This window comes from Uranotaenia lowii, chromosome 1 (assembly GCF_029784155.1).
Source record: "Uranotaenia lowii strain MFRU-FL chromosome 1, ASM2978415v1, whole genome shotgun sequence".
In the NCBI taxonomy this organism is placed as follows: Eukaryota; Metazoa; Arthropoda; class Insecta; order Diptera; family Culicidae; genus Uranotaenia; species Uranotaenia lowii.
Window position 1 is genome coordinate 67444007 of NC_073691.1, and position 22400 is coordinate 67466406.

The 22400-nt window shown below is 35.1% G+C and overlaps 1 protein-coding gene across 5 annotated transcripts in view; it reads right to left on the reverse strand.

Moving 5' to 3' along the window:
• LOC129757198 (uncharacterized) overlaps nucleotides 1-22400 on the reverse strand; it is a 116937-nt gene that overhangs the window by 82778 nt on the left and 11759 nt on the right. For 3 of the 5 annotated variants that reach the window (XM_055754348.1, XM_055754334.1, XM_055754342.1), the window contains exon 2: nucleotides 21313-21509. The exons of the other annotated variants lie outside the window; for them this stretch is intronic. The gene's annotated coding sequence lies outside the window, so the exon portion shown is untranslated. The remainder of the gene's footprint in view (nucleotides 1-21312; nucleotides 21510-22400) is intronic. 5 annotated transcript variants of the gene reach the window in all.

Consider the following 22400-nt stretch of genomic DNA (forward strand, 5'->3'; position numbering starts at 1 on the left):
TTCGTAAAACTGTACAACGCGCTTGCGAAAAGCTTCTTGTTTCGACGGCATTTTGAGCAAAACTGGGCAATCATATACAAAACAAAAAATACTGTCGAAATGTGGAGAAGAAAAGCTAATAAATGCACACTCTTATTTTTCTCTGAGCTCGTTTATGTTTGAGTATTGGGAAGATATAATAACAAAAAAATCAGTTTATTTATCGAAACAATTCGATGCACTCTTGAGCAATAAACATTGGCTTGGAAGATTAAGTACTTAGGGAGTACACTGGGTAAGATATCTGACTGGCAAGCCTAGATGAGATGTTGCAGTGAGTTTGATTCTCACTATATTTTTTTTGGGATGAATGATTCAATAGAATGTATTTCTTGTTTCGCTTAAATGTAGTGGCAATGCATCATTTTGCTTGGGACCTCGAGTCTTTATGCCAGTATTGTTTTTCCAATCATATCTACATTACAATACAGATACAGTAAATTTTTCAGCACATTTTCGGCTCAAAGATTCGCTAAAAAGGCATTGGAGGCTCCGTCGTGGATGCAGCGTCGTGATGCTGCGAGAATGGCAATTAGGCGCTTCTCGAGGCACTCAGATTTGTGGAGCTCGCCATTTACTGTGCCCTTTGTCACGAAAGGCTCACTCCTCAGTCCGAAAGAGCAGATGGTCTACCAAACGAGATATTTGTAGGCTAACTTCGACATTTTCTTCTTTCTAAATTTGTCGTCCACATCGAACTTGCTCTTGCTGGTGAAAATTTAAATCCCAGAAAAATACAAAAAAAAACATCTTGCTTGTGAAAAAACCCCAACTCCGGAATTTGCTTAAAATCGGCTTTTATATACGTTTCGTCGTCCATCACACAGCAGCTTTATTTTGTCAGCATCTACTCCTAGAGTTTCCGTGCCCGGGTTTTAGGCGTCGATTGTTGCCGCTCATCGCGGTTTCTGAAGTTCTGTACCTTGTATGTATGTAGTCCAGCTCTCTTCTTTGCAATTTGGACGTAGCTCTCCGACATGCCACTCTATTTAGCCATCGTCTTTTTGTTTTCCGGTCCCGGATTTCTTCCAGCTCTTTTGTTGTGGTCCAACGTCAACCGCTCCTGGAACCGCTTCAACACTCTGAAGACGGTTGAATGGCGAATATTCAACATTTTTCCCAAATGCCGGTGCGACAGGTCAGAAAATTCCAGTTGTTTGGAAAGAATTTGTTCTCCGACACAACTTCGAGTTTGACAGCATGTAAACAATACACATCAATGAGAAAGTGTGCAAAATTTGGTTGAATTTTACCCAATGGTAAAAAGTTAGCCCTGTTGAATGTGCCGCAATAATTTCGTGTTCGCCATTTAAGTTAGCTTTATACTGACTAGTAAATACAAATGTGAGCTTAAAGGTAGTAAGCCTTAAAGTAGAATGCGCTTTGGCTTTTATAATAGTTCTTAGCGTTTATGGGAGTTGTGCAAGCTGGAATTAAGCTAAAAGTGACACACATGAAGTCATTGAAGATGAAATGCCTTAATTCCTAATTAAGCTTATTTGACTTCAAGTTTCATGCTTTAATCTTTTATAAGAGTCTGGACTGCATGGTAAAAAAGATACGGTATTAGGGTAACGGACTTATTTAGGACCAGCAGACCTATTTTGGACCACCTTGTCTAGCGCTCTTATAAAGCAACTAATTATGAAAAAAAATTAGTGCATTACATTAAGTGCCCGGGCTTCTACAATATTTGTTAAAAAAATCCATGAATAGTTGCTTTATAAGAGAGCTAGACAAGGTGGTTCAAAATTGGTCCGCTGGTCCAAAATAAGTACGTTACCCTATATGTTTACGTTTTCGAGCATATTATATTATGTATTATAATGGTATGGAATGAAAATCTCACTCTGACAATCATAACTTCATATATGTACAAGGTAGGTGCAAAGAATCATCATTACTCAGCTCCAAAACAACTTATTCGACCAGAAGAATCTATTAGCGGAACCATGCGCCTCCATTTAAAATTCTTATCAAATGGAAATACTTTTGATCATATTAAATCAAACAGACCGAGAAGCGTCTATGTATAGGTAGATAGACACGACGATCAATCGACGGACAAATTATGTGAAATGCGAAGAAAAAGTTCGTCAATGGAGCGAGAAAGCAACCTAACAGCCGCCTCGCCGGTTTCAAAGTGGGGGTGGCAAACGAACGAGAGACGGATCATCGTATACAAAAGTCGTTAATTAACTTTCAAACGTCATTTCCATACGGAGGAATGGCGAATGGCGGAGACGAAGACCAGAGTGGCTGGGCTATCTCATCTGTCTATTTTTGCTCGAGTTCTGCTATGAATTGGTTGGGATATTTCCTACTTATTTAATTTTTTTTGAATTCATCGCTTATTTAATAGAGGCTGGATGGAAATGGTTGTTTTAATCGAAGGACTTTGAATGAGTAAAATTACATCAAAATTTCACAAATGTTTTCCATTTTTTGAATTGTAAGAATATTTTGAACATCTTTTGACTCATGATTTTATCTTTAAAAAAAATCAACTACTGAATAGATGAAAATAAACACGCCCCTCCAAGCGGGGCCGATATGACCAAAGTGAAGGTCGTACAGCCTCTCTTTTGCTTGTACCCTTTCCTCGCGCGGTAGCTCTCGCAAGCATTCTCAGATTCTTTCATTTTACATTTGAATCTTGATAGTCACTTTGTAAGTCCGGATTATTCTAAAACCAGCAACGAACTTCGGTCGGTTCACTAGCTGTGTGTATAATGGTGGAATAAATAACAGCGAAGGGACCGCTTTTAGTAGGACCCTACTACCATACTAGTTGGAGTGGCTGCTATTTTGGATTGCTGCCATAGAGAGTGCTTTCTTTTGCTCGTCTTAGATGTAAGACGTTCTGGACTATCGATATCTTGATGAAAAGTTTTTTGAAGTTGAAAAAATGAAAAATAGTTTTAAATCTCTTGGCAATATCTTGATGTGCGAAGTTAAACAATTAAACTGTAATTAATGATAATCCATAGAGGCTCAAGTTGGACTGCAAGCAGAGTTTTGCCGTGAAAACTTTTTCAATACAGTATAAAAATCTTTCAATTTCAGATCACCCGCAGCGATTGGAAATGATGGTCGTTCATAATGAATACTTCCATCTTTGGACCTCAGTATCATTTTTGCATTTTACGATTTTGGATGTTTTTGTAATAATAAATTTATTTTTAAATTTTTTATATTTGATAAATTTAGTAAATTTAGTAAATTTTGTTAATTTTGTAAATTTTGTAAATTTTGTAAATTTTGTAAATTTTGTAAATTTTGTAAATTTTGTAAATTTTGTAAATTTTGTAAATTTTGTAAATTTTGTAAATTTTGTAAATTTTGTAAATTTTGTAAATTTTGTAAATTTTGTAAATTTTGTAAATTTTGTAAATTTTGTAAATTTTGTAAATTTTGTAAATTTTGTAAATTTTGTAAATTTTGTAAATTTTGTAAATTTTGTAAATTTTGTAAATTTTGTAAATTTTGTAAATTTTGTAAATTTTGTATATTTTGCGAATTCTGTAAATTTTGTCAATTGTAAAAATTTTGTAAATTTTGTAAATTTTGTAAATTTTATAAATTTTATAAATTTTGTAAATTTTGTAAATTTTGTAAATTTTGTAAATTTTGTAAATTTTGTAAATTTTGTAAATTTTGTAAATTTTGTAAATTTTGTAAATTTTGTTAATTTTGTAAATTTTGTAAATTTTGTAAATTTTGTAAATTTTGTAAATTTTGTAAATTTTGTAAATTTTGTAAATTTTGTAAATTTTGTAAATTTTGTAAATTTTGTAAATTTTGTAAATTTTGTAAATTTTGTAAATTTTGTAAATTTTGTAAATTTTGTAAATTTTGTAAATTTTGTAAATTTTGTAAATTTTGTAAATTTTGTAAATTTTGTAAATTTTGTAAATTTTGTAAATTTTGTAAATTTTGTAAATTTTGTAAATTTTGTAAATTTTGTAAATTTTGTAAATTTTGTATATTTTGCGAATTCTGTAAATTTTGTAAATTGTAAAAATTTTGTAAATTTTGTAAATTTTATAAATTTTATAAATTTTGTAAATTTTGTAAATTTTGTAAATTTTGTAAATTTTGTAAATTTTGTAAATTTTGTAAATTTTGTAAATTTTGTAAATTTTGTAAATTTTGTAAATTTTGTAAATTTTGTAAATTTTGTAAATTTTGTAAATTTTGTTAATTTTGTAAATTTTGTAAATTTTGTAAATTTTGTAAATTTTGTAAATTTTGTAAATTTTGTAAATTTTGTAAATTTTGTAAATTTTGTAAATTTTGTAAATTTTGTAAATTTTGTAAATTTTGTAAATTTTGTAAATTTTGTAAATTTTGTAAATTTTGTAAATTTTGTAAATTTTGTAAATTTTGTAAATTTTGTAAATTTTGTAAATTTTGTAAATTTTGTAAATTTTGTAAATTTTGTAAATTTTGTAAATTTTGTAAATTTTGTAAATTTTGTAAATTTTGTAAATTTTGTAAATTTTGTAAATTTTATAAATTTTGTAAATTATGTAAATTTTGTAAATTTTGTAATTTTTTGGTTTTTTGTAATGTATGTAATTTTTTGTCATTTCTTGGTCACTTTTGTCAATTTTTGTAAATTCTTTGAATTATTTTTGTAATTTTTGTTATTTTTTGTAATTTTTTGTATCTTTTTGTAATTTTTGTTTTTTTTTCTTTTTTTGTAATTTTTTGCCATTTTTGTAATTTTTGTAATTTTTGTCATTTTTTGCAATTTCGTCATTTTTGTCATTTTGTTCATTTTTGTTCATTTTTGTCAGTTGTGTCATTTTTGTCATTTTTGTCATTTTTGTCATTTTTGTCATTTTTGTCATTTTTGTCATTTTTGTCATTTTTGTCATTTTTGTCATTTTTGTCATTTTTGTCATTTTTGTCATTTTTGTCATTTTTGTCATTTTTGTCATTTTTGTCATTTTTGTCATTTTTATCATTTTTGTCATTTATGTCATTTTTGTCATTTTTGTCATTTTTGTCATTTTTGTCATTTTTGTCATTTTTGTCATTTTTGTCATTTTTGTCATTTTTGTCATTTTTGTCATTTTTGTCATTTTTGTCATTTTTGTCATTTTTGTCATTTTTGTCATTTTTGTCATTTTTGTCATTTTTGTTAATTTTGTTATTTTTGTCATTTTTGTCATTTTTGTCATTTTTGTCATTTTTGTTAATTTTGTTATTTTTGTCATTTTTGTCATTTTTGTCATTTTTGTCATTTTTGTCATTTTTGTCATTTTTGTCATTTTTGTCATTTTTGTCATTTTTGTCATTTTTGTCATTTTTGTCATTTTTGTCATTTTTGTCATTTTTGTCATTTTTGTCATTTTTGTCATTTTTGTCATTTTTGTCATTTTTGTCATTTTTGTCATTTTTGTCATTTTTGTCATTTTTGTCATTTTTGTCATTTTTGTCATTTTTGTCATTTTTGTCATTTTTGTCATTTTTGTCATTTTTGTCATTTTTGTCATTTTTGTCATTTTTGTCATTTTTGTCATTTTTGTCATTTTTGTCATTTTTGTCATTTTTGTCATTTTTGTCATTTTTGTCATTTTTGTCATTTTTGTCATTTTTGTCATTTTTGTGTTTTTGTCATTTTTGTCATTTTTGTCATTTTTGTCATTTTTGTCATTTTTGTCATTTTTGTCATTTTTGTCATTTTTGTCATTTTTGTCATTTTTGTCATTTTTGTCATTTTTGTCATTTTTGTCATTTTTGTCATTTTTGTCATTTTTGTCATTTTTGTCATTTTTGTCATTTTTGTCATTTTTGTCATTTTTGTCATTTTCGTCATTTTTGTCATTTATGTCATTTTTGTTATTTTTGTCATTTATATCATTTTTATCAATTTTGTCATTTTTGTCATTTTTGTCATTTTTGTCAATTTTGTCATTTTTGTCATTTTTGTCATTTTTTTTCATTTTTGTCATTTTTGTCGTTTTTGTCATTTTTGTCATTTTTGTCATTTTTGTCATTTTTGTCATTTTTGTCATTTTTGTCATTTTTGTCATTTTTGTCATTTTTGTCATTTTTGTTATTTTTGTCATTTTTGTCATTTTTGTCATTCTAGATTCTCCGTTTTGATTCGGACATCCACGGCTTTTAAAGAAAAGAGGACAAGCAAGGCAAATAACGATCTGGCTTGTTGCAAGAATATTGTGAAAACAAACTCGTATTTTGCTGCCTGATACTAAGGTCTCCTGAGGTCAAAATTGGACTCAATTTTTTGAGTTAGCTTTATCAAAATTTGATTTATTTAGGTAAATGGTTGTAACACTTTTGAACTGTTATGATAAAAAATAAAAATTTGTAGTGTTTTTTTTCACTTTTTTCATGATTTTTTTTCGAATGATCACTGAATTCTGCATAGATGTTTTTTTGTATTTTGTGTTAAGAAATTCTAAAGACGTGATTTCTCAAGGCTGGAACACCAAATCATATACAAATTTTCAAACGTTTGACCATACTGCTCAATGGTTAGGTTTATGTTAAAAAGTTGTTTGCTTGAAATCTAAGACCGTAAAAAGCCAAAAAATAAAAATTTAAAATACTGAATTTGAACCAAACTTTCATGCTTGTATGGCACGTGTTGTTTCATGATTTTTTTTCTTTCGTTTATCCAAAAATATCAATTTACTTGTTTTACGTTGACATTTTTTTGTTTATTTCGATGCAACTGTTGTTTCCCCGCCCGGGAAAAAACGAACGATGCAGATTCACTTTTGTTTATTGACAAAATGACTGATAATTTCCTCTGATTCAACGAAATCATCCAATCGGTTCAGCCTGAGTCGCTCTCAATTTTTCATTCCGAAGAATTCCATTTCGATTGATGTTTGGTTGATGGTTTTGTTCATTCCAGTCTGGTGATTGATGCTACAAAAAAAAATCCATTCATCGCCGTCCAATCTTGTGTTCGATTTATTATTCACGAGCGTATTGAATTATCTGAGCTTTGATGTGCGGTTTTACTTTCAGGATTTATCAATAGAGGCGAATTCAAATCTACCACTATCGGAATCCGTGAATGAACGTGAATTTAAAAGTTATTGATTCTTATGAGTGGGTCGCTCGATGAACATTCTTTTTAATGTAGGGTAATTAGGATGTTTGTTATCGAAAAATAACTTCCTTGTGATGATACGGATATGGTTTCGAACGCTAACTATTTCCACTTGGTGGCCTCGGGTGATTTACTGTCTTCAGAGTTGTTGTTTCCTCCTTTTACAACCATGCGCTAGGACAAGGACCGGCAAGAGCCAAGAGCATCCGTCTTCTCGGTTTTCAAGCCGGGCGTGTTGTAGGTCAAGAGCAGAGTATCACATTGGCCCCGATAATCAGCCACTAGGCCCCAATTAATCCTAATAATACGACCCCGGTATAGGAGCTACAAGAGACAGTAACGATTTCTTTGTGTGATGATAGCCTCCGGGGTAAATTTCTCCGCTTTTCGGTTTCTCACCATTGGTTTTTTTTATGATGGTGGGGGGGTAGCAATGGCGTAGTTGGTAGGAGGTGAAAAGGCTGCGGGAACTTTACAGCGCTCCAACCAAGACAAATGACCTAGCCATGGCTAAGAAATCTCGATAGGGTAATTTATTTCTTCATTACTATTTGCTTAGTTTTAATAAGGTGTTAAAAGTCGTTTTGACAAAATTATTGTTGCTTTGTTGATTGATTTGATTTTGTGATAAGTTGAAGAACATTTTTTGAAATGTTTGGACAATGTCATTATTTTTGAAACCTTGAAGTACTATGTTTTTGTTTTATTTGTGAGATGAGAAATCTTTAAAAAAATACCTTTAAAATCTTGTTATATCGAAATGAAAAACCAGTTAGGAAAAAAACTATAAAATAGTTATCATTATTCGTTCTAACAAATTAAACAACAATAGCATATAAGATGTGGTTTACAACCAAAACTATTGCACTAGTCAAAAGTGTATCCTAATAATATCCTTATAGGGGAAAGGTTTCCTATCGGGTTAAATGACCCTACGGATGTTTGATGAACTGGCTGACTAGACAGCTGATCTGACCAATGCATTTTGAGGGTGATACGAGTAGAACATAAGGCAAGAAAGAATTTTATGAATTTACAAACTCAAAAAAATTTAAAAAATCATACAAGGTTTTGATAAATTTTGATGTAATATTTCGACTTTTAAAAATTATACGTTAAGAAGCTTAAAACAAAATCTAGGATGGTTTTTGTTTCTAACTCAAATGAACTTTAGAAATTAAACATATTTCAGCGTTTGTGGAGGTTTAATAATGATTATATAGTGGAATAATATAGTGTTTTTGTATGCCCCATCATGTTTGTAAAATGCCTCCATCCTAAAATAACAGGTTAAATAGAATAAATAAATGGTTTTTATCACTGAACCTTCAAATCTTAGCTCTGAATAACATCTTAAGAGAGAATTGAAGATCTAAAAACAGATTTGATAAAGTTTTTCTCATGGATGAACTGCCTCCATAGTATGGCAACCCTAACTTTTGTTTTATTCCATAAAATTATAATATACAAAGATTTTTATAAAACTTCAGCTTTGTCGTACGGAAATTATTACTTTCTAGCAGTTTCAATGAAATTATACGGAAATAATGCCCAAAAAACAGAAATTTTGTTCAGAACATAAATAGGCGCATTTAGCCCGCACGGTTTGAGGTTCGGCATTTTAGACAACACTTATAATAAAATCGTTTTCATGGAAACAGAAAAAAATTTTAACATAAAAATTACTCCAATGTATAGAAATCAGATGCCTGCACACGTGTATATAGTTTTTGTACACATATTCGTTGTGATATTTGATTAAATCAGTGTTCTGCTTAATAGGCGCATATAGCCCGCTCCTCCCCTACCCACTCTCCAAACCAAAATTATTTTGCTAGGATGCAGAGGTGACCTCGGTCCTAAAGCACGAAATCATTCTTTCATCCCTTTCTCTTTCTTCCAATCTATCTGTTGACTGCTAGGACGTGGCCGGCGCCGTTATTGATGTTTAAGAGATAGCATTAGTTTTGGACATTGTGAATGTGCTGTCAATCCCAGGCACCATTCGTTTAACCTTTGTCAAAATTCATGGCCTCGGTCAATCACGGAGTAGCAACCATTATTGGTAGTGTGGAACTTGTTCTACTGAGCCACGCCTGCGATCGTGAGATTTGAAATGCATAGTTTGAAATGATGATTTCATTTAAGGAATCTACTTCTAAACGAGCAGAGTTTTGAAAAGACGGAGAAAAATAAATGCATTGTAAATTGAGTTTTGTTGATAAAGCATTTCAGGTTCAATGATTTAACCCTCATCCGCATCAGATTTCATTACCCTAATTAGCACTAGGAGTGTCAATTTGACACTACAAGCTAAAATCGTTATAACTTTTGGCGTGTTCCACCGATCTAAACAAAACTTAAAGGGTGATACGGTCAAGATTTGGTCGAGGGAAAACGCGTGTAAATCGGTGAAATCGTTTATTTAAAAAATCAAATTAAATTTCTTTTTCAAGTTTTATTAGTATAAAATTCAGGAAAAATATTCAATTAGGCTTCCACTTTTCCCAATCCAAATTGCCGGGCCTTACGCTTAACCCCTGCCATCACCGCAGAAAGCCAGTCTGCCTTGAACTGCTGCTCGTCCTTAGCAGTTTTTTGGTCTTCTTTAGGTTCAGCTCTGGTGTGTTGGGAGGGTTCTTGTCCTTGAGAACCTGAACGTTGTTGGCGGCGGCCAAAACAGTACGGAACAACCGTGTCTGAAGAAACACAGGGAGCAGACGTTTATTCAAAACACTCTTTCACGTAAATTTCTTGGTTGACAGTCCCGGAAGCTATGAAAATGCTGCTTTTCAAGTCACAGGTACAGATGGCTTTGCCAAACCAGATATTTCTTCGCGAATTTTGACAGTTTCATATGTGCTTGAAAATATCTGCTACCTTTCCCCTTCCTTTTGCCGTATAAAACTCATGTCCCGGAAGCTGCTTGTAGTCGGCTTTGGCGTAGGTTTCGTCGTCCATTACCACGCAGTCAAACTTCCTCAGCATCGTCGTGTACAGCTCCGGGATCGCGCTTTAACCGTCGTATTTTGTTTATCATCGCGATTTGGAGTCACTACCTTCTTGTAAGTCGATAGTCCGGCTCGTTTTTTGGCTCGATGCACGGTTGTAGACGATACACCCAGCTTATTTGCGGCATCTTGGAGAGAACGGTTATTGTGCGTTTAGATAAAATTTTTATAAACGTCGTTGGTGAACTGGCATTATGGCTGACTTCCGACCAAAACATATTGAGTCGTTTTATTTAAGCCTGCGCCACGATATTTTCTGTTTTCCTAATTCACATAAAATCAACGTTGCCACAAATTCATTTGAATCGTTTGTGTATCTCATTCTTGTCCGTAAAGCGGGCCATTACACAAATGGCCTGTGCAAATTCGATGATTCCACGACGATTGTTTGATCTATGCTCGCCCACACACGATACAAACATATTTCACGCGAACACAAATTGCTGGCGAAAACTGCAACAGTAGCAAAAAAAAACATCTCCACCCCGGCTGGGAGGATGATTTGTACAAAATATTTGGATCCCGACCAATTTTACTCAAACCGTTTGGGCGCTCATTCAAGCAGTGCCATACACGATGCAAATCGTGTTTACAGCGATAAAATTTCATCGAATTTCATCGCATTTGTTCAAATGTTGTGTAGTTGTGGCCCGCATAATGTATGAAGAGATACTCTGGTGGATACAGATTTATGTGTGGCAACGTTGCATATAATACACTGTTATTTTTTTAAACACAACTGTCAAAAGTTCGGAAGTAAGTTCGGGATCGGAAGTCCGGACTTCCGAAGAAAAATTTAGTGCTGGCGCTATAATAGTGTTTCGCTTGAAACTACCGGCAACTCTCTGTGTCGTCTCAGCGGCTTCCGGTTTTCGATTTACCCCCGATCCAGACTTTCTGGCTGTCGAAAAACGTTCCCCAAACAATTACATGTGTAACGGTTGATTTGGAAACTTTTAGCAATTTTACCAGCTTTGCGTGCGAGTAGCCAGCGGTGTTTAAACTCGCCTCGGAAAGAATCATTCGGCTGATTTTTTCCGAGTTTAACTTGTTGTGTGCAGATTGATTTTATCTTCGTTCCAATCATGACGTGATTGCACACAAAACAAAGAGAACAGTTCCGAGTTGATGTTTTCCCCTCCTCGCAGGAATAAAATCACACCAATGAAACAACAGAACGAAGCTTACCGTACACGAATGCTCACGAGCGATCGTTGCCCGACGGACCGAGTTAACATTCCTCGCACCCTTCTCTCGCTCGTTTCCCGTTCCCTTGTATCTATCACTTTTAGCCACGCCCCCATGCGTTGTCCGATTGATGTGTTCGGCTGCCGAACGAAAACGATTTTTTCTTTAATTCGCTGAACTGTTCGTTTTCTTCGCTGATGTTTCTCCCCCGATTGCTGTTTACTCCTGCCGAGTTTACCCGAAGCTTACTTCCTGATGCTTTCCGAGTTGAACTTTAGATAGCATCATTGCAGATTGAGTTTAACGAAATAAAATCGTTCTGCAAAGAAGGGCAAAGTGCGAGTATGTAGACTCGCGATTTTAACATCTCTGCGAGTAGCACGGAGTAAAATATGGATATATTACTTTCGTACGTAATAGATTATCTAATAGAGTAATAGTAATAGAGATGGTCTGTTTATGGAGGAGGAAGTGACAGTGGTGATGGTTCATGGTTCATTATGTTCTGCTCGTGAGCGAGAGAGAAAAACAGAGCGATCTTGATCTTGACAGCTGTTAAGGATTACTTCGACATGGAAAATCTAGGTATTATTAAGTCGAACGATGTCGTTAGGCCCAAAGACAACGAACGCGCCTTAGAGCTTCTCAATGAGATGACCCGGTTCGTTGGTAATCGGTACGAGACGGGCCTTTTGTGGCGATATCCGAACCCACCTTCAGAACAATAAGAAGATGGCCCTGCATCGTTACTATAGCTTGGAAAAACGCCTAGAGAAGGATCCTAGTCTAAAACACTTGCTAAATGAGAAAATGGAATCTTATTTAGCAATAGGATATATTCGGAAGCTTACAACTGAAGAATAAGGCAGCGTTCAAATTTTTAATTGACTTCACTTGACTATAATGTTCTTAATACAGCAAATACATAAGATTGAATAATAGCTACTGCTGATTCTAAAACTAATAATGCAATTTGAGCAGTTAAAATTAAAGATAAAATTACGTAAGAAGTACTTATTTGTCCTGTATTTCCTAATAACGTTATTAATAAATAAATCTGATATGGTATCTACCGACATTCCCCGTAACTAATTCCAACAAACCAAGTAAAGTAAGACTGGTATGGGATGCAGCCGCAACATACAAAGGGCAATCGTAGAATTCTGCATTACTAACAGGGCCAGATCAATTGGTTTCCTTATTTTCCGTCCTCTTAACATTTCGTGAAAATCGGATTGCCGTGTGTGGTGACATTCGAGAAATGTACCTCCAAGTGAGAATTCACGAACAGGACCAACACTGTCAACGTTTCCTGTGGAAAGACAAAGATGGTACTCTCAGCGGATATATCATGATGGTAATGACATTTGGCGCGTCCTGTTCCCCTAAAGTCTGTTTCACATAGAATCTGGTCGGATAAAATTGATCATTTCTCCGCAAAGAAATAACGTACAACAAATGTAAAAATGTCATTTTGTAGGGTTTTTATTGCACTTTAAGGGAAAAAAAAAATACATAAAAATCATTCGTCAGCTTTTCGGATGAACTTTCGACCTTTTTTGTGATACCACCCATCATTTTTTGCACACTATTGCCCAATATTTCTCGATGGATCGAAAATCCGGATCTTGTTCTTCTTATACCACTTAACGACATCTCGGCTGTAGTGGCAGCTTGCCAGGTCCGGCCAAAACTTCACCGGATCTTTGTGGGACCGAATGAATGTCAAAACCCTCTTCTGGAGACATTCTTCTTTGTAAACATTTCCATTCATTGTGTCCCCAGTGATAAAAATCTTAGTCTTCTTCCCACAACTAAAGATCCCTTGCAAACCATCAACTTACGAGCAAATTTATCTGCGAAAACAAACTTTAATCTACCCGCAACATTCCCTTTACGCTTCGCAAGGTAAATTTTGTTACCGGGTATTTGTCCAATATCCATTTTGACGTTAGTTTCGTCGTCCATTAAAATGCATCCGTTGTACTTGGTCAACATTTTCTCGTACAACTTCCTTGCCCTGGTTTTGGCAACCAGGTTTTGTTTCAGCGTCCTGTAGGGCTGTTTGCTTGAATGATACGACTGCAAGCCTTCTCGCAAACAAATTCGTCGAGCTGTACTGTGGTTCGTCTTGAACATTTTCGCCAAATCACGCAAGGAGATTCCAGGATTATTGTGAACTGATCGAATTACCTTTGCTCGTAGCTTCCGGTCATATGTTCCTCTTTTACGCCTGGTTTGTTTTGCTCGATCCACCGTAAGGCTCTCCCGGTAACGTTGCAGCACCGAATTTACAGTCGATTTTGGATATTTCAGGAATTTCGCGATCTTTATACCTGACCACGTCGGTTTCTCTACGTGAGTCTGTAGAATTTTCACTCGCCTTTCGCGTTCCATCGTCGATAACTTTTGACTGACTGCTTCAATCTTGATGAAATTTTCACCACTAAGTAAACAAACCATCCGGATCAAAACACTGTCAATAGATTCGCGATGTGACAACTAGGAACACAGCAGTAAATGAAAAGATGCGGCCAGATTCTATGTGAAACAGACTTTAGCAGCGCTCAATTTGTCAAAAATCTGAACGCCAAGAAACAAGCCGACATGTATCCAAAGGCAGCAGAAATCATATTTTTCTGTACATATGTAGATGGCATGTTGTTCAGCGTAAGTGACGAGGAAAAGGCAACCGACTTGGCAAAAAACGTTCGGCTAAGCAATAGCAAAGGTGGTTTTGAAATCCACAACTGGATTTCCAACTCGACACAGGTTGTTGACGAGCTCCAGGAAAAACCTACAGCAGGAAAATATCTCGACTTAATTTCTGTTCTAGCTACTGATATGGTTTTAGGCATGTGGTGGGAAACAGCTTCTGATTGCTTTATTTTCAAAATCAACTGGAACCGTTTGGATAAGGTTCTGCTGGAAGGGTCGCGTGCACCAACAAAGCGCGAAGTCTTACGAACGCTTATGTCAATTTATGACCTTTTGGGTCTCATTTTTCACTACCTTATGTTCTTGAAAATTCTGCTCCAAGAAATATGGAGATCGGAAGTAGCTTGGGATGAGGTTTTTTTTTTTTTGTTTCGATTATAGTCGTTTTAACATCTTTATGTCATTCGCGACTTATATCAACGATGAAGTTGGCGGACAAGTCATTGAAAAACTTATCCGGTACAACTGTGATCGATGCTTACTCTTGGGCTCGAACTCACGGACATCGGCTCAGAAAGCAACTGACTTGCCAACTGAGCTATATCACAAGCCCTTGGGATGAGGTTATTGGAGACAAACTGAACGGAAAATGGCTTCGACTTGTAAGTCTTTTTCCCACGTTAGAGATGCTGCGAATACAACGGTGCCTTCACAGTTTAGGAGAAATAGCACCCGCTGTTGATGTGCAGTTACACACCTTTGTTGATGCTAGTGAAAAAGGAATGGTAGCCGTGGTATACCTATCTACGTTATCATTTAGACAATTCTGTTCAATGTCCGCTAGTGGGATCAAAACCCGTGTCGCCCCTCTGAAATATTTGTCATTTCCGCGTAAGGAGCTACAATCAGCAGTTATTGGAGCCAGATTCACCAAAGCTATCCTGGAAAGGCTGTGTACTAAAGTCAATCGTTGCTTCTACTGGTCCGACTCTCGGAACACATTATCGTGGATTTCATCTAATCATCGAAAGTACAGTCAATACGTGGCCGCAAGAGTCGGCGACATTTTTGAGACCACCACAGCATCTGCCTGGCGGTGGATTCCATCCAAATGGAACGTAGCGGATGATGGCACAAAATGGTAGCGTACCCCAGCGCTTTCGTCCGATGACCGGTGGGCGATGAGTGGCCGATTGTTGTTAAGAAACGTTGGGGCGTAATATTTGTCTGCCAAACTACGAGAGCTATCCGTTTAGAAATTGCTCATCAGTCAAATACTAGTTCCTGTATTATGGCGATTAGAAACTTTACAACTAGAAAAAGGGCGCCTGCTGTGTTCTATAGTGATAGAGGTACAAACTTCGTGGGATCAGATCGAGAGCTTCGAGAGACTCTAAAGAGGGTCGACCAAAGTAAAGTTGCTGAAGAATTCACTACACCGAATACATCATGGACCTTCAATTCATGGGAGGAAGTTGGGAACGCCTCATACTCTCAGTGAAAAGAATCTTTCCTCTCCTGCGCTGAGGCTGAGTGGTCAAAATTGCCGCAGACAGAGACGGACAAGTTCGACGAGTGTGGGTGAAGACGAAAAATTCTATATACGAAAGACCTGCTGTTAAGATTGCCGTACTCGATGTAGGTGACAAGCAAAGTAAGCCGAATCCTGTAACGGAATAATGGTCGTACTGGGGTGAGTGTTACAAGGTCCCTCGTAAGGCGACAACCCTACCTCGAGCGAGAGAAACTCGTTTGGCAGCGATAGATAAAGTATAGAGGAGCAAAACAAACAACAATTAGAGAAACGCGGTTAAATTGTAATACGGTAAAGGCTAAAACAAATGTCTTAGAGATAGACAAGCGTAGTTACCATTGTAGGTACAGTTAAAAGGAACTTTGTGACCTCGAATTATCAAGTTTACTGAATCTACACGAGACGATCACACAACTTACTCAACTCCATGTCTCCCATAAGAAGGTTTCCACATTATACGATGCTTTCCAACGTAGTTAAGATTTGGCTAGAATATCCCGTGCTAAAAGGATTGATCCTGTAAGAACGGTAAAAGTCACTAAACCGAGAAAATAACATCTGTCGTTCACTTTGTACTCTACTCCACCCAGTCCCTTCTATTTATTTTTTACCTTACTGTGTCCCCCTTTATCTTTTTAGCATAGTGTCGTTCCTAGTCATAAGGCATTGTGGCTAAGAAAATAACAGGCCATTATTATTTATATTGAACTTTTAAAGAATGGTTTCTATCTACAAATGATGAGAACATGCTTGTGTCAGTCTATATTTTTCTCAGAATGAAAAACTTAGGGATATCTTCTAATATCTTGATCATCGAATGAGGTCAAATGGATCTAGCCCTTTATTGCAATCAACTAAAACAATCACCCTCGTATGCAGATTCAAAACAATACCATATCTTCTCATGGTGCAAATTCGAAACCGCGAATCATCATTACTGCACGATAAGTGTCCTCCATCCGAGGTGCACTGATAATGTGGGCTGGCAGACGATGATTACATAACGTACATATGTATGTAGACATGATGTATGACATCATCAGACAATTTCGTTTAAGTGCTACAGGATCAGTTTCAATGTCATGGTGCTCACATAAGCCCACCGGACTAGTTCAAATACTAACTGCCGCCGTCATCGAGCAAGGTGGCTCTAACTACTCAATTTAATACGATATCGGTGATAACCACCAACAAGCCATCCATCGGCAGTCGTTCGCAAGTGCCTCGGACTGTGCTCTTGCCAGTATTTATCACTGAGTAGGTGCTTCAACACAGCACAGCACATCAGCATTAGATCACAAATGGTAGCCAATCAGATAACTTTAAAGGGTTGGCAGGTGCCGGTTAGCGTTGGACGATTACAAATAGGTAACTCGTGTGTGTTGTAATTGATTTAATTAATAATTCCACGGAAGTGTAAATACTTGAATCAACTTAATGAGCGTCATTGTTTGTGTCTTGTGTGTTTACTTTTTTCGGGCAGGAATGTAGATTTACAGTGAGCGAAATAAGAATAGCACCACTATGTGTTTTGCTTGTTAAAATATGAATGTTTGAAAATCTCCAAAATTTTCTTCTATAAATTGTTTTGAATTGTTTAACGGATAAATCAAGCATAAGTTTACTTTTTTTGGACGTTGCAATTGGCGTTGAGGACCAAAACTATGGAAAAAGGGTGCGAAATAAGAATAGAACCACTTGTGTTTTTTCAACAAAAACTAGATTATTTCTTAAAATTTACTGTGTAAAAGTGAATAATAATGCTTCTACGAATTATTTGAATAGTTTACTGCATTTTAAGGAGTTTTCTAGAATTACAAAGATTTTCGAAGGTTTTAAAATGGTGTTTTAAGAGATGCTCTTCTAGAACTAAGGAATTTGATATTTGAGCTGTAATTCTTTACTAAACTACTTACTTTCTTCATTAAAATGACGTGAAATTATGAATCAAACATTTTCGGTTTATTTTAAATCAGAAAAAAAACAGGTTGGTATTCATAAACTTAGATTTTTTTCAATAAACATCACTTTTTCCAGTTTCAAGTCATAGATGGCAGCACTATCTCGCCGTTAATACCAAATTAAGTCTCAATATTGACTTTTCAGGTTTATTTAGGCCCATATTCATCATTTCGATGTAATTTTCCAACACAGTTTTGTTGGAGTTCACGCTGCAGAAATGTTTTCCGGATTTGCGAAAACAACACCAGCATAAGAATATAACACCGCCAAAATTCCTGCACATCTCAACTTCCGATTCAATTTCAAATCATACCAATAATACTGCTAGTTATCTGGTTCATCAAGCTCCATCGGAAAGTACAAAATTATTCTGATTATCGGTCCAAGAAATTCACTTTTATGGGTTCATGATGAAATTCTTATTTTTTGATATTGTGATCTTAGAATTTCCAAGGCGGTCATACGGTACCAAGTACTTATTTCTTGACCAAAATCATCCAGCACACCTGAATTAGACCCAGATATTCGAAAATGGGCATCAATTCGGTTTAATTGCAAGATAGTGCTGCCATCTATGACTTGAAACTAGGGAAATAGCGTTTGATTATTTAAAAACATTAGTATTTTTGAATTTGAAGCCTGATTTTTTATTCAAATTCAGCATCAAATCTATGTTTCGTCAATTTGCATCATATTTATGAATGATAATGAAGAAATAAAGCAGTTTGATAAAGTATTATAGCTCAAGTATCAAATTCCTAAACGCTAGAGGAGCATCTCTTGAAACCCCCTTTTAAAACCTTTGAAAATATTTGAAATTCTAGAAAACTCCTTAAAATACAGTTATCTATTCAGATAATTCGTAGAAGCATTATTATTCACTTTTACACAGTAAATTTTTAGAAATAATCTAGTTTTTGTTGAAAAAACTCAAGTGGTTCTATTCTTATTTCGCACCTTTTTTCCATAGTTTTGGTCCTCAACACCAATTGCAACGTCCAAAAAAAGTAAACTTATGCTTGATTTATCCGTTTAACAATTCAAAACAATTTATAGAACAAAGTTTTGGTGATTTTCTATCATTCATATTTTAACAAGCAAAACACATGGTGGTGCTATTCTTATTTCGCTCACTGTATTATGCTAACGGAATGTGTTGATTCCCCATTTATCAATTTTAAGAACACCATTATTGATTTGATCCCAATCAATTTCTACAACTCATGTTTAGATTGGAATAGGTAATGATTGAAATCCGAAACGGAACATAATATTTGTCACCATAAGTAGAAAAAATGAGGATTAGGGTAAATGTACTCAACCTTGGCACCTAAGGAATTGTTGACACATTTTTTGAAAATTCTAACCTTTCTGTTACGTGCACCATTGAAGAATGTATGTACCTACTTGCTAAGAATTCAACAAAAATGTTTTCTCTCAATAGAATTTTCTTTAGTGTGTGATAAACACCAGTAAAGAACCAATTGCAGGGCTCTAAATCCTGGTCGCCGTACAATTTTTTGGCCATTCCGACAATCCAATTCTTGGCCACCAGCAATGTGAAATAAAGCATAGTTCCTCAATAACTGTAACCAAAATTCAGCCTCTGTGTCAGTCACGTGTAATCAATTAAAGGGTGATACGGTCGAAATTTGGTCAAGGGAAAACGCGTGCAAATCGGTGAAATCGTTTATTTAAAAAACCAAATTAATTTTTTTTTCCAAGTTTAATTAGTATAAAATTCAGGAATAATATTCAGTTAAGCTTCCGCTTTTCCAAATCCGAATTGTCGGGCCTTACGCTTAACCCCTGCCGTCAGATTTTGTACAGCCACCTTGTCCAGCTTCTTCGCAGCAGAAAGCCAGTTTGCCCTGAACTGCTGCTCGTCCTTAACAGTTTTTTTTGGTCTTCTTTAGGTTCCGCTTGACAATAGTCCAGTATTTCTCAATTGGGCGGAGCTCTGGCGTGTTGGGAGGGTTCTTGTTCTTGGGAAACACCTGCACGTTGTTGACGGCGTACCACTCCGTGGCCTTTTCACCGTAATGGCAAGATGCCAAATCCGGCCAAAACAGTACGGAACAACCGTGTTTCTTCAGGAAAGGCAGCAGACGTTTATTCAAACATTCTTTCACGTAAATTTCTTGGTTGACAGTCCTGGAAGCTACGAAAATGCTGCTTTTCAAGCCACAGGTACATATGGCTTGCCCAACCAGATATTTCTTCGCGAACTTTGAAAGTTTCATGTGCTTGAAAATATCTGCTATCTTTCCCCTTCCTTTTGCCGTATAAAACTCCTGTCCCGGAAGCTGCTTGTAGTCGGCTTTGATGTAGGTTTCGTCGTCCATTACCACTCAGTCAAACTTCGTCAGCATCGTCGTGTACAGCCATTTTGATACGCTGCTTTTCTTCCTTGGACGGCATTTTTACAACTGAAGAGTGAATTCCAAAATCAAAATAGGAGCAACATTCTACACACACACACCTTCAAAATGAGGGGTGTTCAGGTTTTTTAAATGCAAAGAAATACGTCAAGTTGCGAATTGCGTATGTCTCAAAGAAACAAAAAAAACGTGTTAACGTCCTTCCCTACCGCATCACAAGACGAAAAAGGATGGAAATAAATACTGGCCAACACCATGCAGCCGGCGAACCAAGTCCAATGCGTGTGTATTAGGGTGTCCTAAATGTCTGGGAGTCTGGGGGCTCACCCTCTAAATGGTAGATTAGGATGTGGAAAACAAACTTTTGTATGTAGCCGACTAAAGAAAACATGTTTAGAGGTTCCGCCAACGCGATCTTTGAAGAAAGACCGTTTTCAAAATATTTAATTTCAAATAAATTCTGGATTCAAAAATGTTCGCAGAATTTATATATTTAATTTTTTTTTTAATTTTGTTTGAGTTAAATACTACACGTTAAAAATAAATATTGAACCAAATTTGTATCAAAATGAAAAATAAGTGATCATTTTGCTTACATTTAAATAAAAAATTCAACCTTTTGTACTGAAAAATCAACATCAGTTTTGTTTCTTCTGTAGAACCGAGCCTGCTTATGGATTTTGTTCCAATGTTTAAATTTTCTAAAGGAAATTTTACTTTGAGCAACTTGGAAGAAGACCTAAACTTCGAATCTTATACGGCAAAATAGTTATAAGCTTTTTACTAGGGGTATGTCTTTTGGAATTGAAAAACAAAAAATTCAATTGACATCACTGCTAGGTGCCTAGCGAGGTATTGCATAACTATTTTTCATGCTATATTTCACGATGCACAAACAGTGGTGTCAATTGAATTTATTGTTTTTCAATGTCAAAAGACATACCCCTGGTAAAAAGCTTATAATTTTTTTTGCCGTACAAGATACGAGGTTTAGGTCTTCTACCAAGTTGCTCAACGGAAAATGTCCTTTAGAAAATTTAAACATTGGAACCAAATCCATAAGCAGGCTCGGTTCCACAGAAGAAACAAAAATTAAGTTGATTTTTCAGTAGAAGGCACAGAATATTCCATTCTCCCATACAAACAAATAAGTTCATATTTACTCACTCATGTAAACCTTACTTTAAAATTCAGCAAAAATCATGGATGAGTTTTGAACCAAAACGAATCTTTTTAGACCCCAGTGTTTCAGAAACTCAAAAGTGACTCCAAATCGACTCAGTCTAGTGGGAAACCCTTAATACAAAACCGAATGTAAGTTGAACGACCTTGAACTTACTTATACTAAACAGTGCCAACACAAAACCAAAAAGAAATTCAATCGAATGAAAAGTCTGTCGAACAAATGATGTAAAAAATCAACAACATGTCAGTAACACTTACCGTTTTTACAGAAAATCAACGATCTGTCAGACATCGTAGTTAGTTCAATTTTGCATCGACGTCGATGGATTCACTCTACAGCAGCACAATTTGAATAAACGAGATGAACTACCGACGATCACTTCCGGCTCGTTTTATTCTCTGTCAGCAGCATCAATAAAATCCCGGCTACATTAATTAATCGAACGCTTGATGTGCTGAAAGCAAAAACCCGTAAACCGAAGCTCTATAAATACCTCGTAACATATCTTTTTTCATGTCATTTTTTCTGCAATGAATTCCAAACTACTAGCTTCATATTGATTTTCTCGTCATCAAATTTTTGGCTTTTCTTTTTTTTTGTGTGGATTGGGAAGCTCTATTTTAATTCGAACCTCTACTAATTGGTGTTTACTGTTTGATGAGGTCCGTTTGATGCATTTTTACCTGCGTGTCGAAGTTGTTTTTTTGTGGCCATATATCAAATTACCCACTAGTTAATGAATGCAGTGCCTGGATGACGATGGAGTTCAGTTGTATTATTTTGGTTTATCGGTCAGTTAAATTTTTTACACATACACATCAACTCGATGCACTAGTTAAACAGACAAGAAGAGTATTTAGTTGAAATTTAGCATTTACGTGTGTTTATCAAACAGAAAAAAGGACGATAAAATTTAAAAAAATGCTTCTATGTGCAACATCTAACCAAATTTGAATAAAGAAGATTGCAGTTGTATTATTTTTTTTTCTACAATATTTTTTATACTAGACTAGTACAGTATATTTTGTAAAAACATTTTTTCAATTGACAACAAGCTCAACACGTTTATCAACGAGTTATCAGTTAAAAAAGCTCAAAACACAAGTTTCATTTGTAGAGGTATGAAACTAGCGGTTTTTTTTCCTACAAATATCAAGTTTTTAATATTACGAAAGAATATTGAAAATTTGAATAGTTTTTTTTTCTATTATAGCCGTTTCAACATCTTTGTGTCATTCACAGCTTATATTATGGCGGACAGTTATTGAAAAACTTATCCGGCTCAGCTGGTGTTCGAAGTTTACTCTTGAACTTTACTCAGGAGGCAAAAGACTTGCCAACTGAG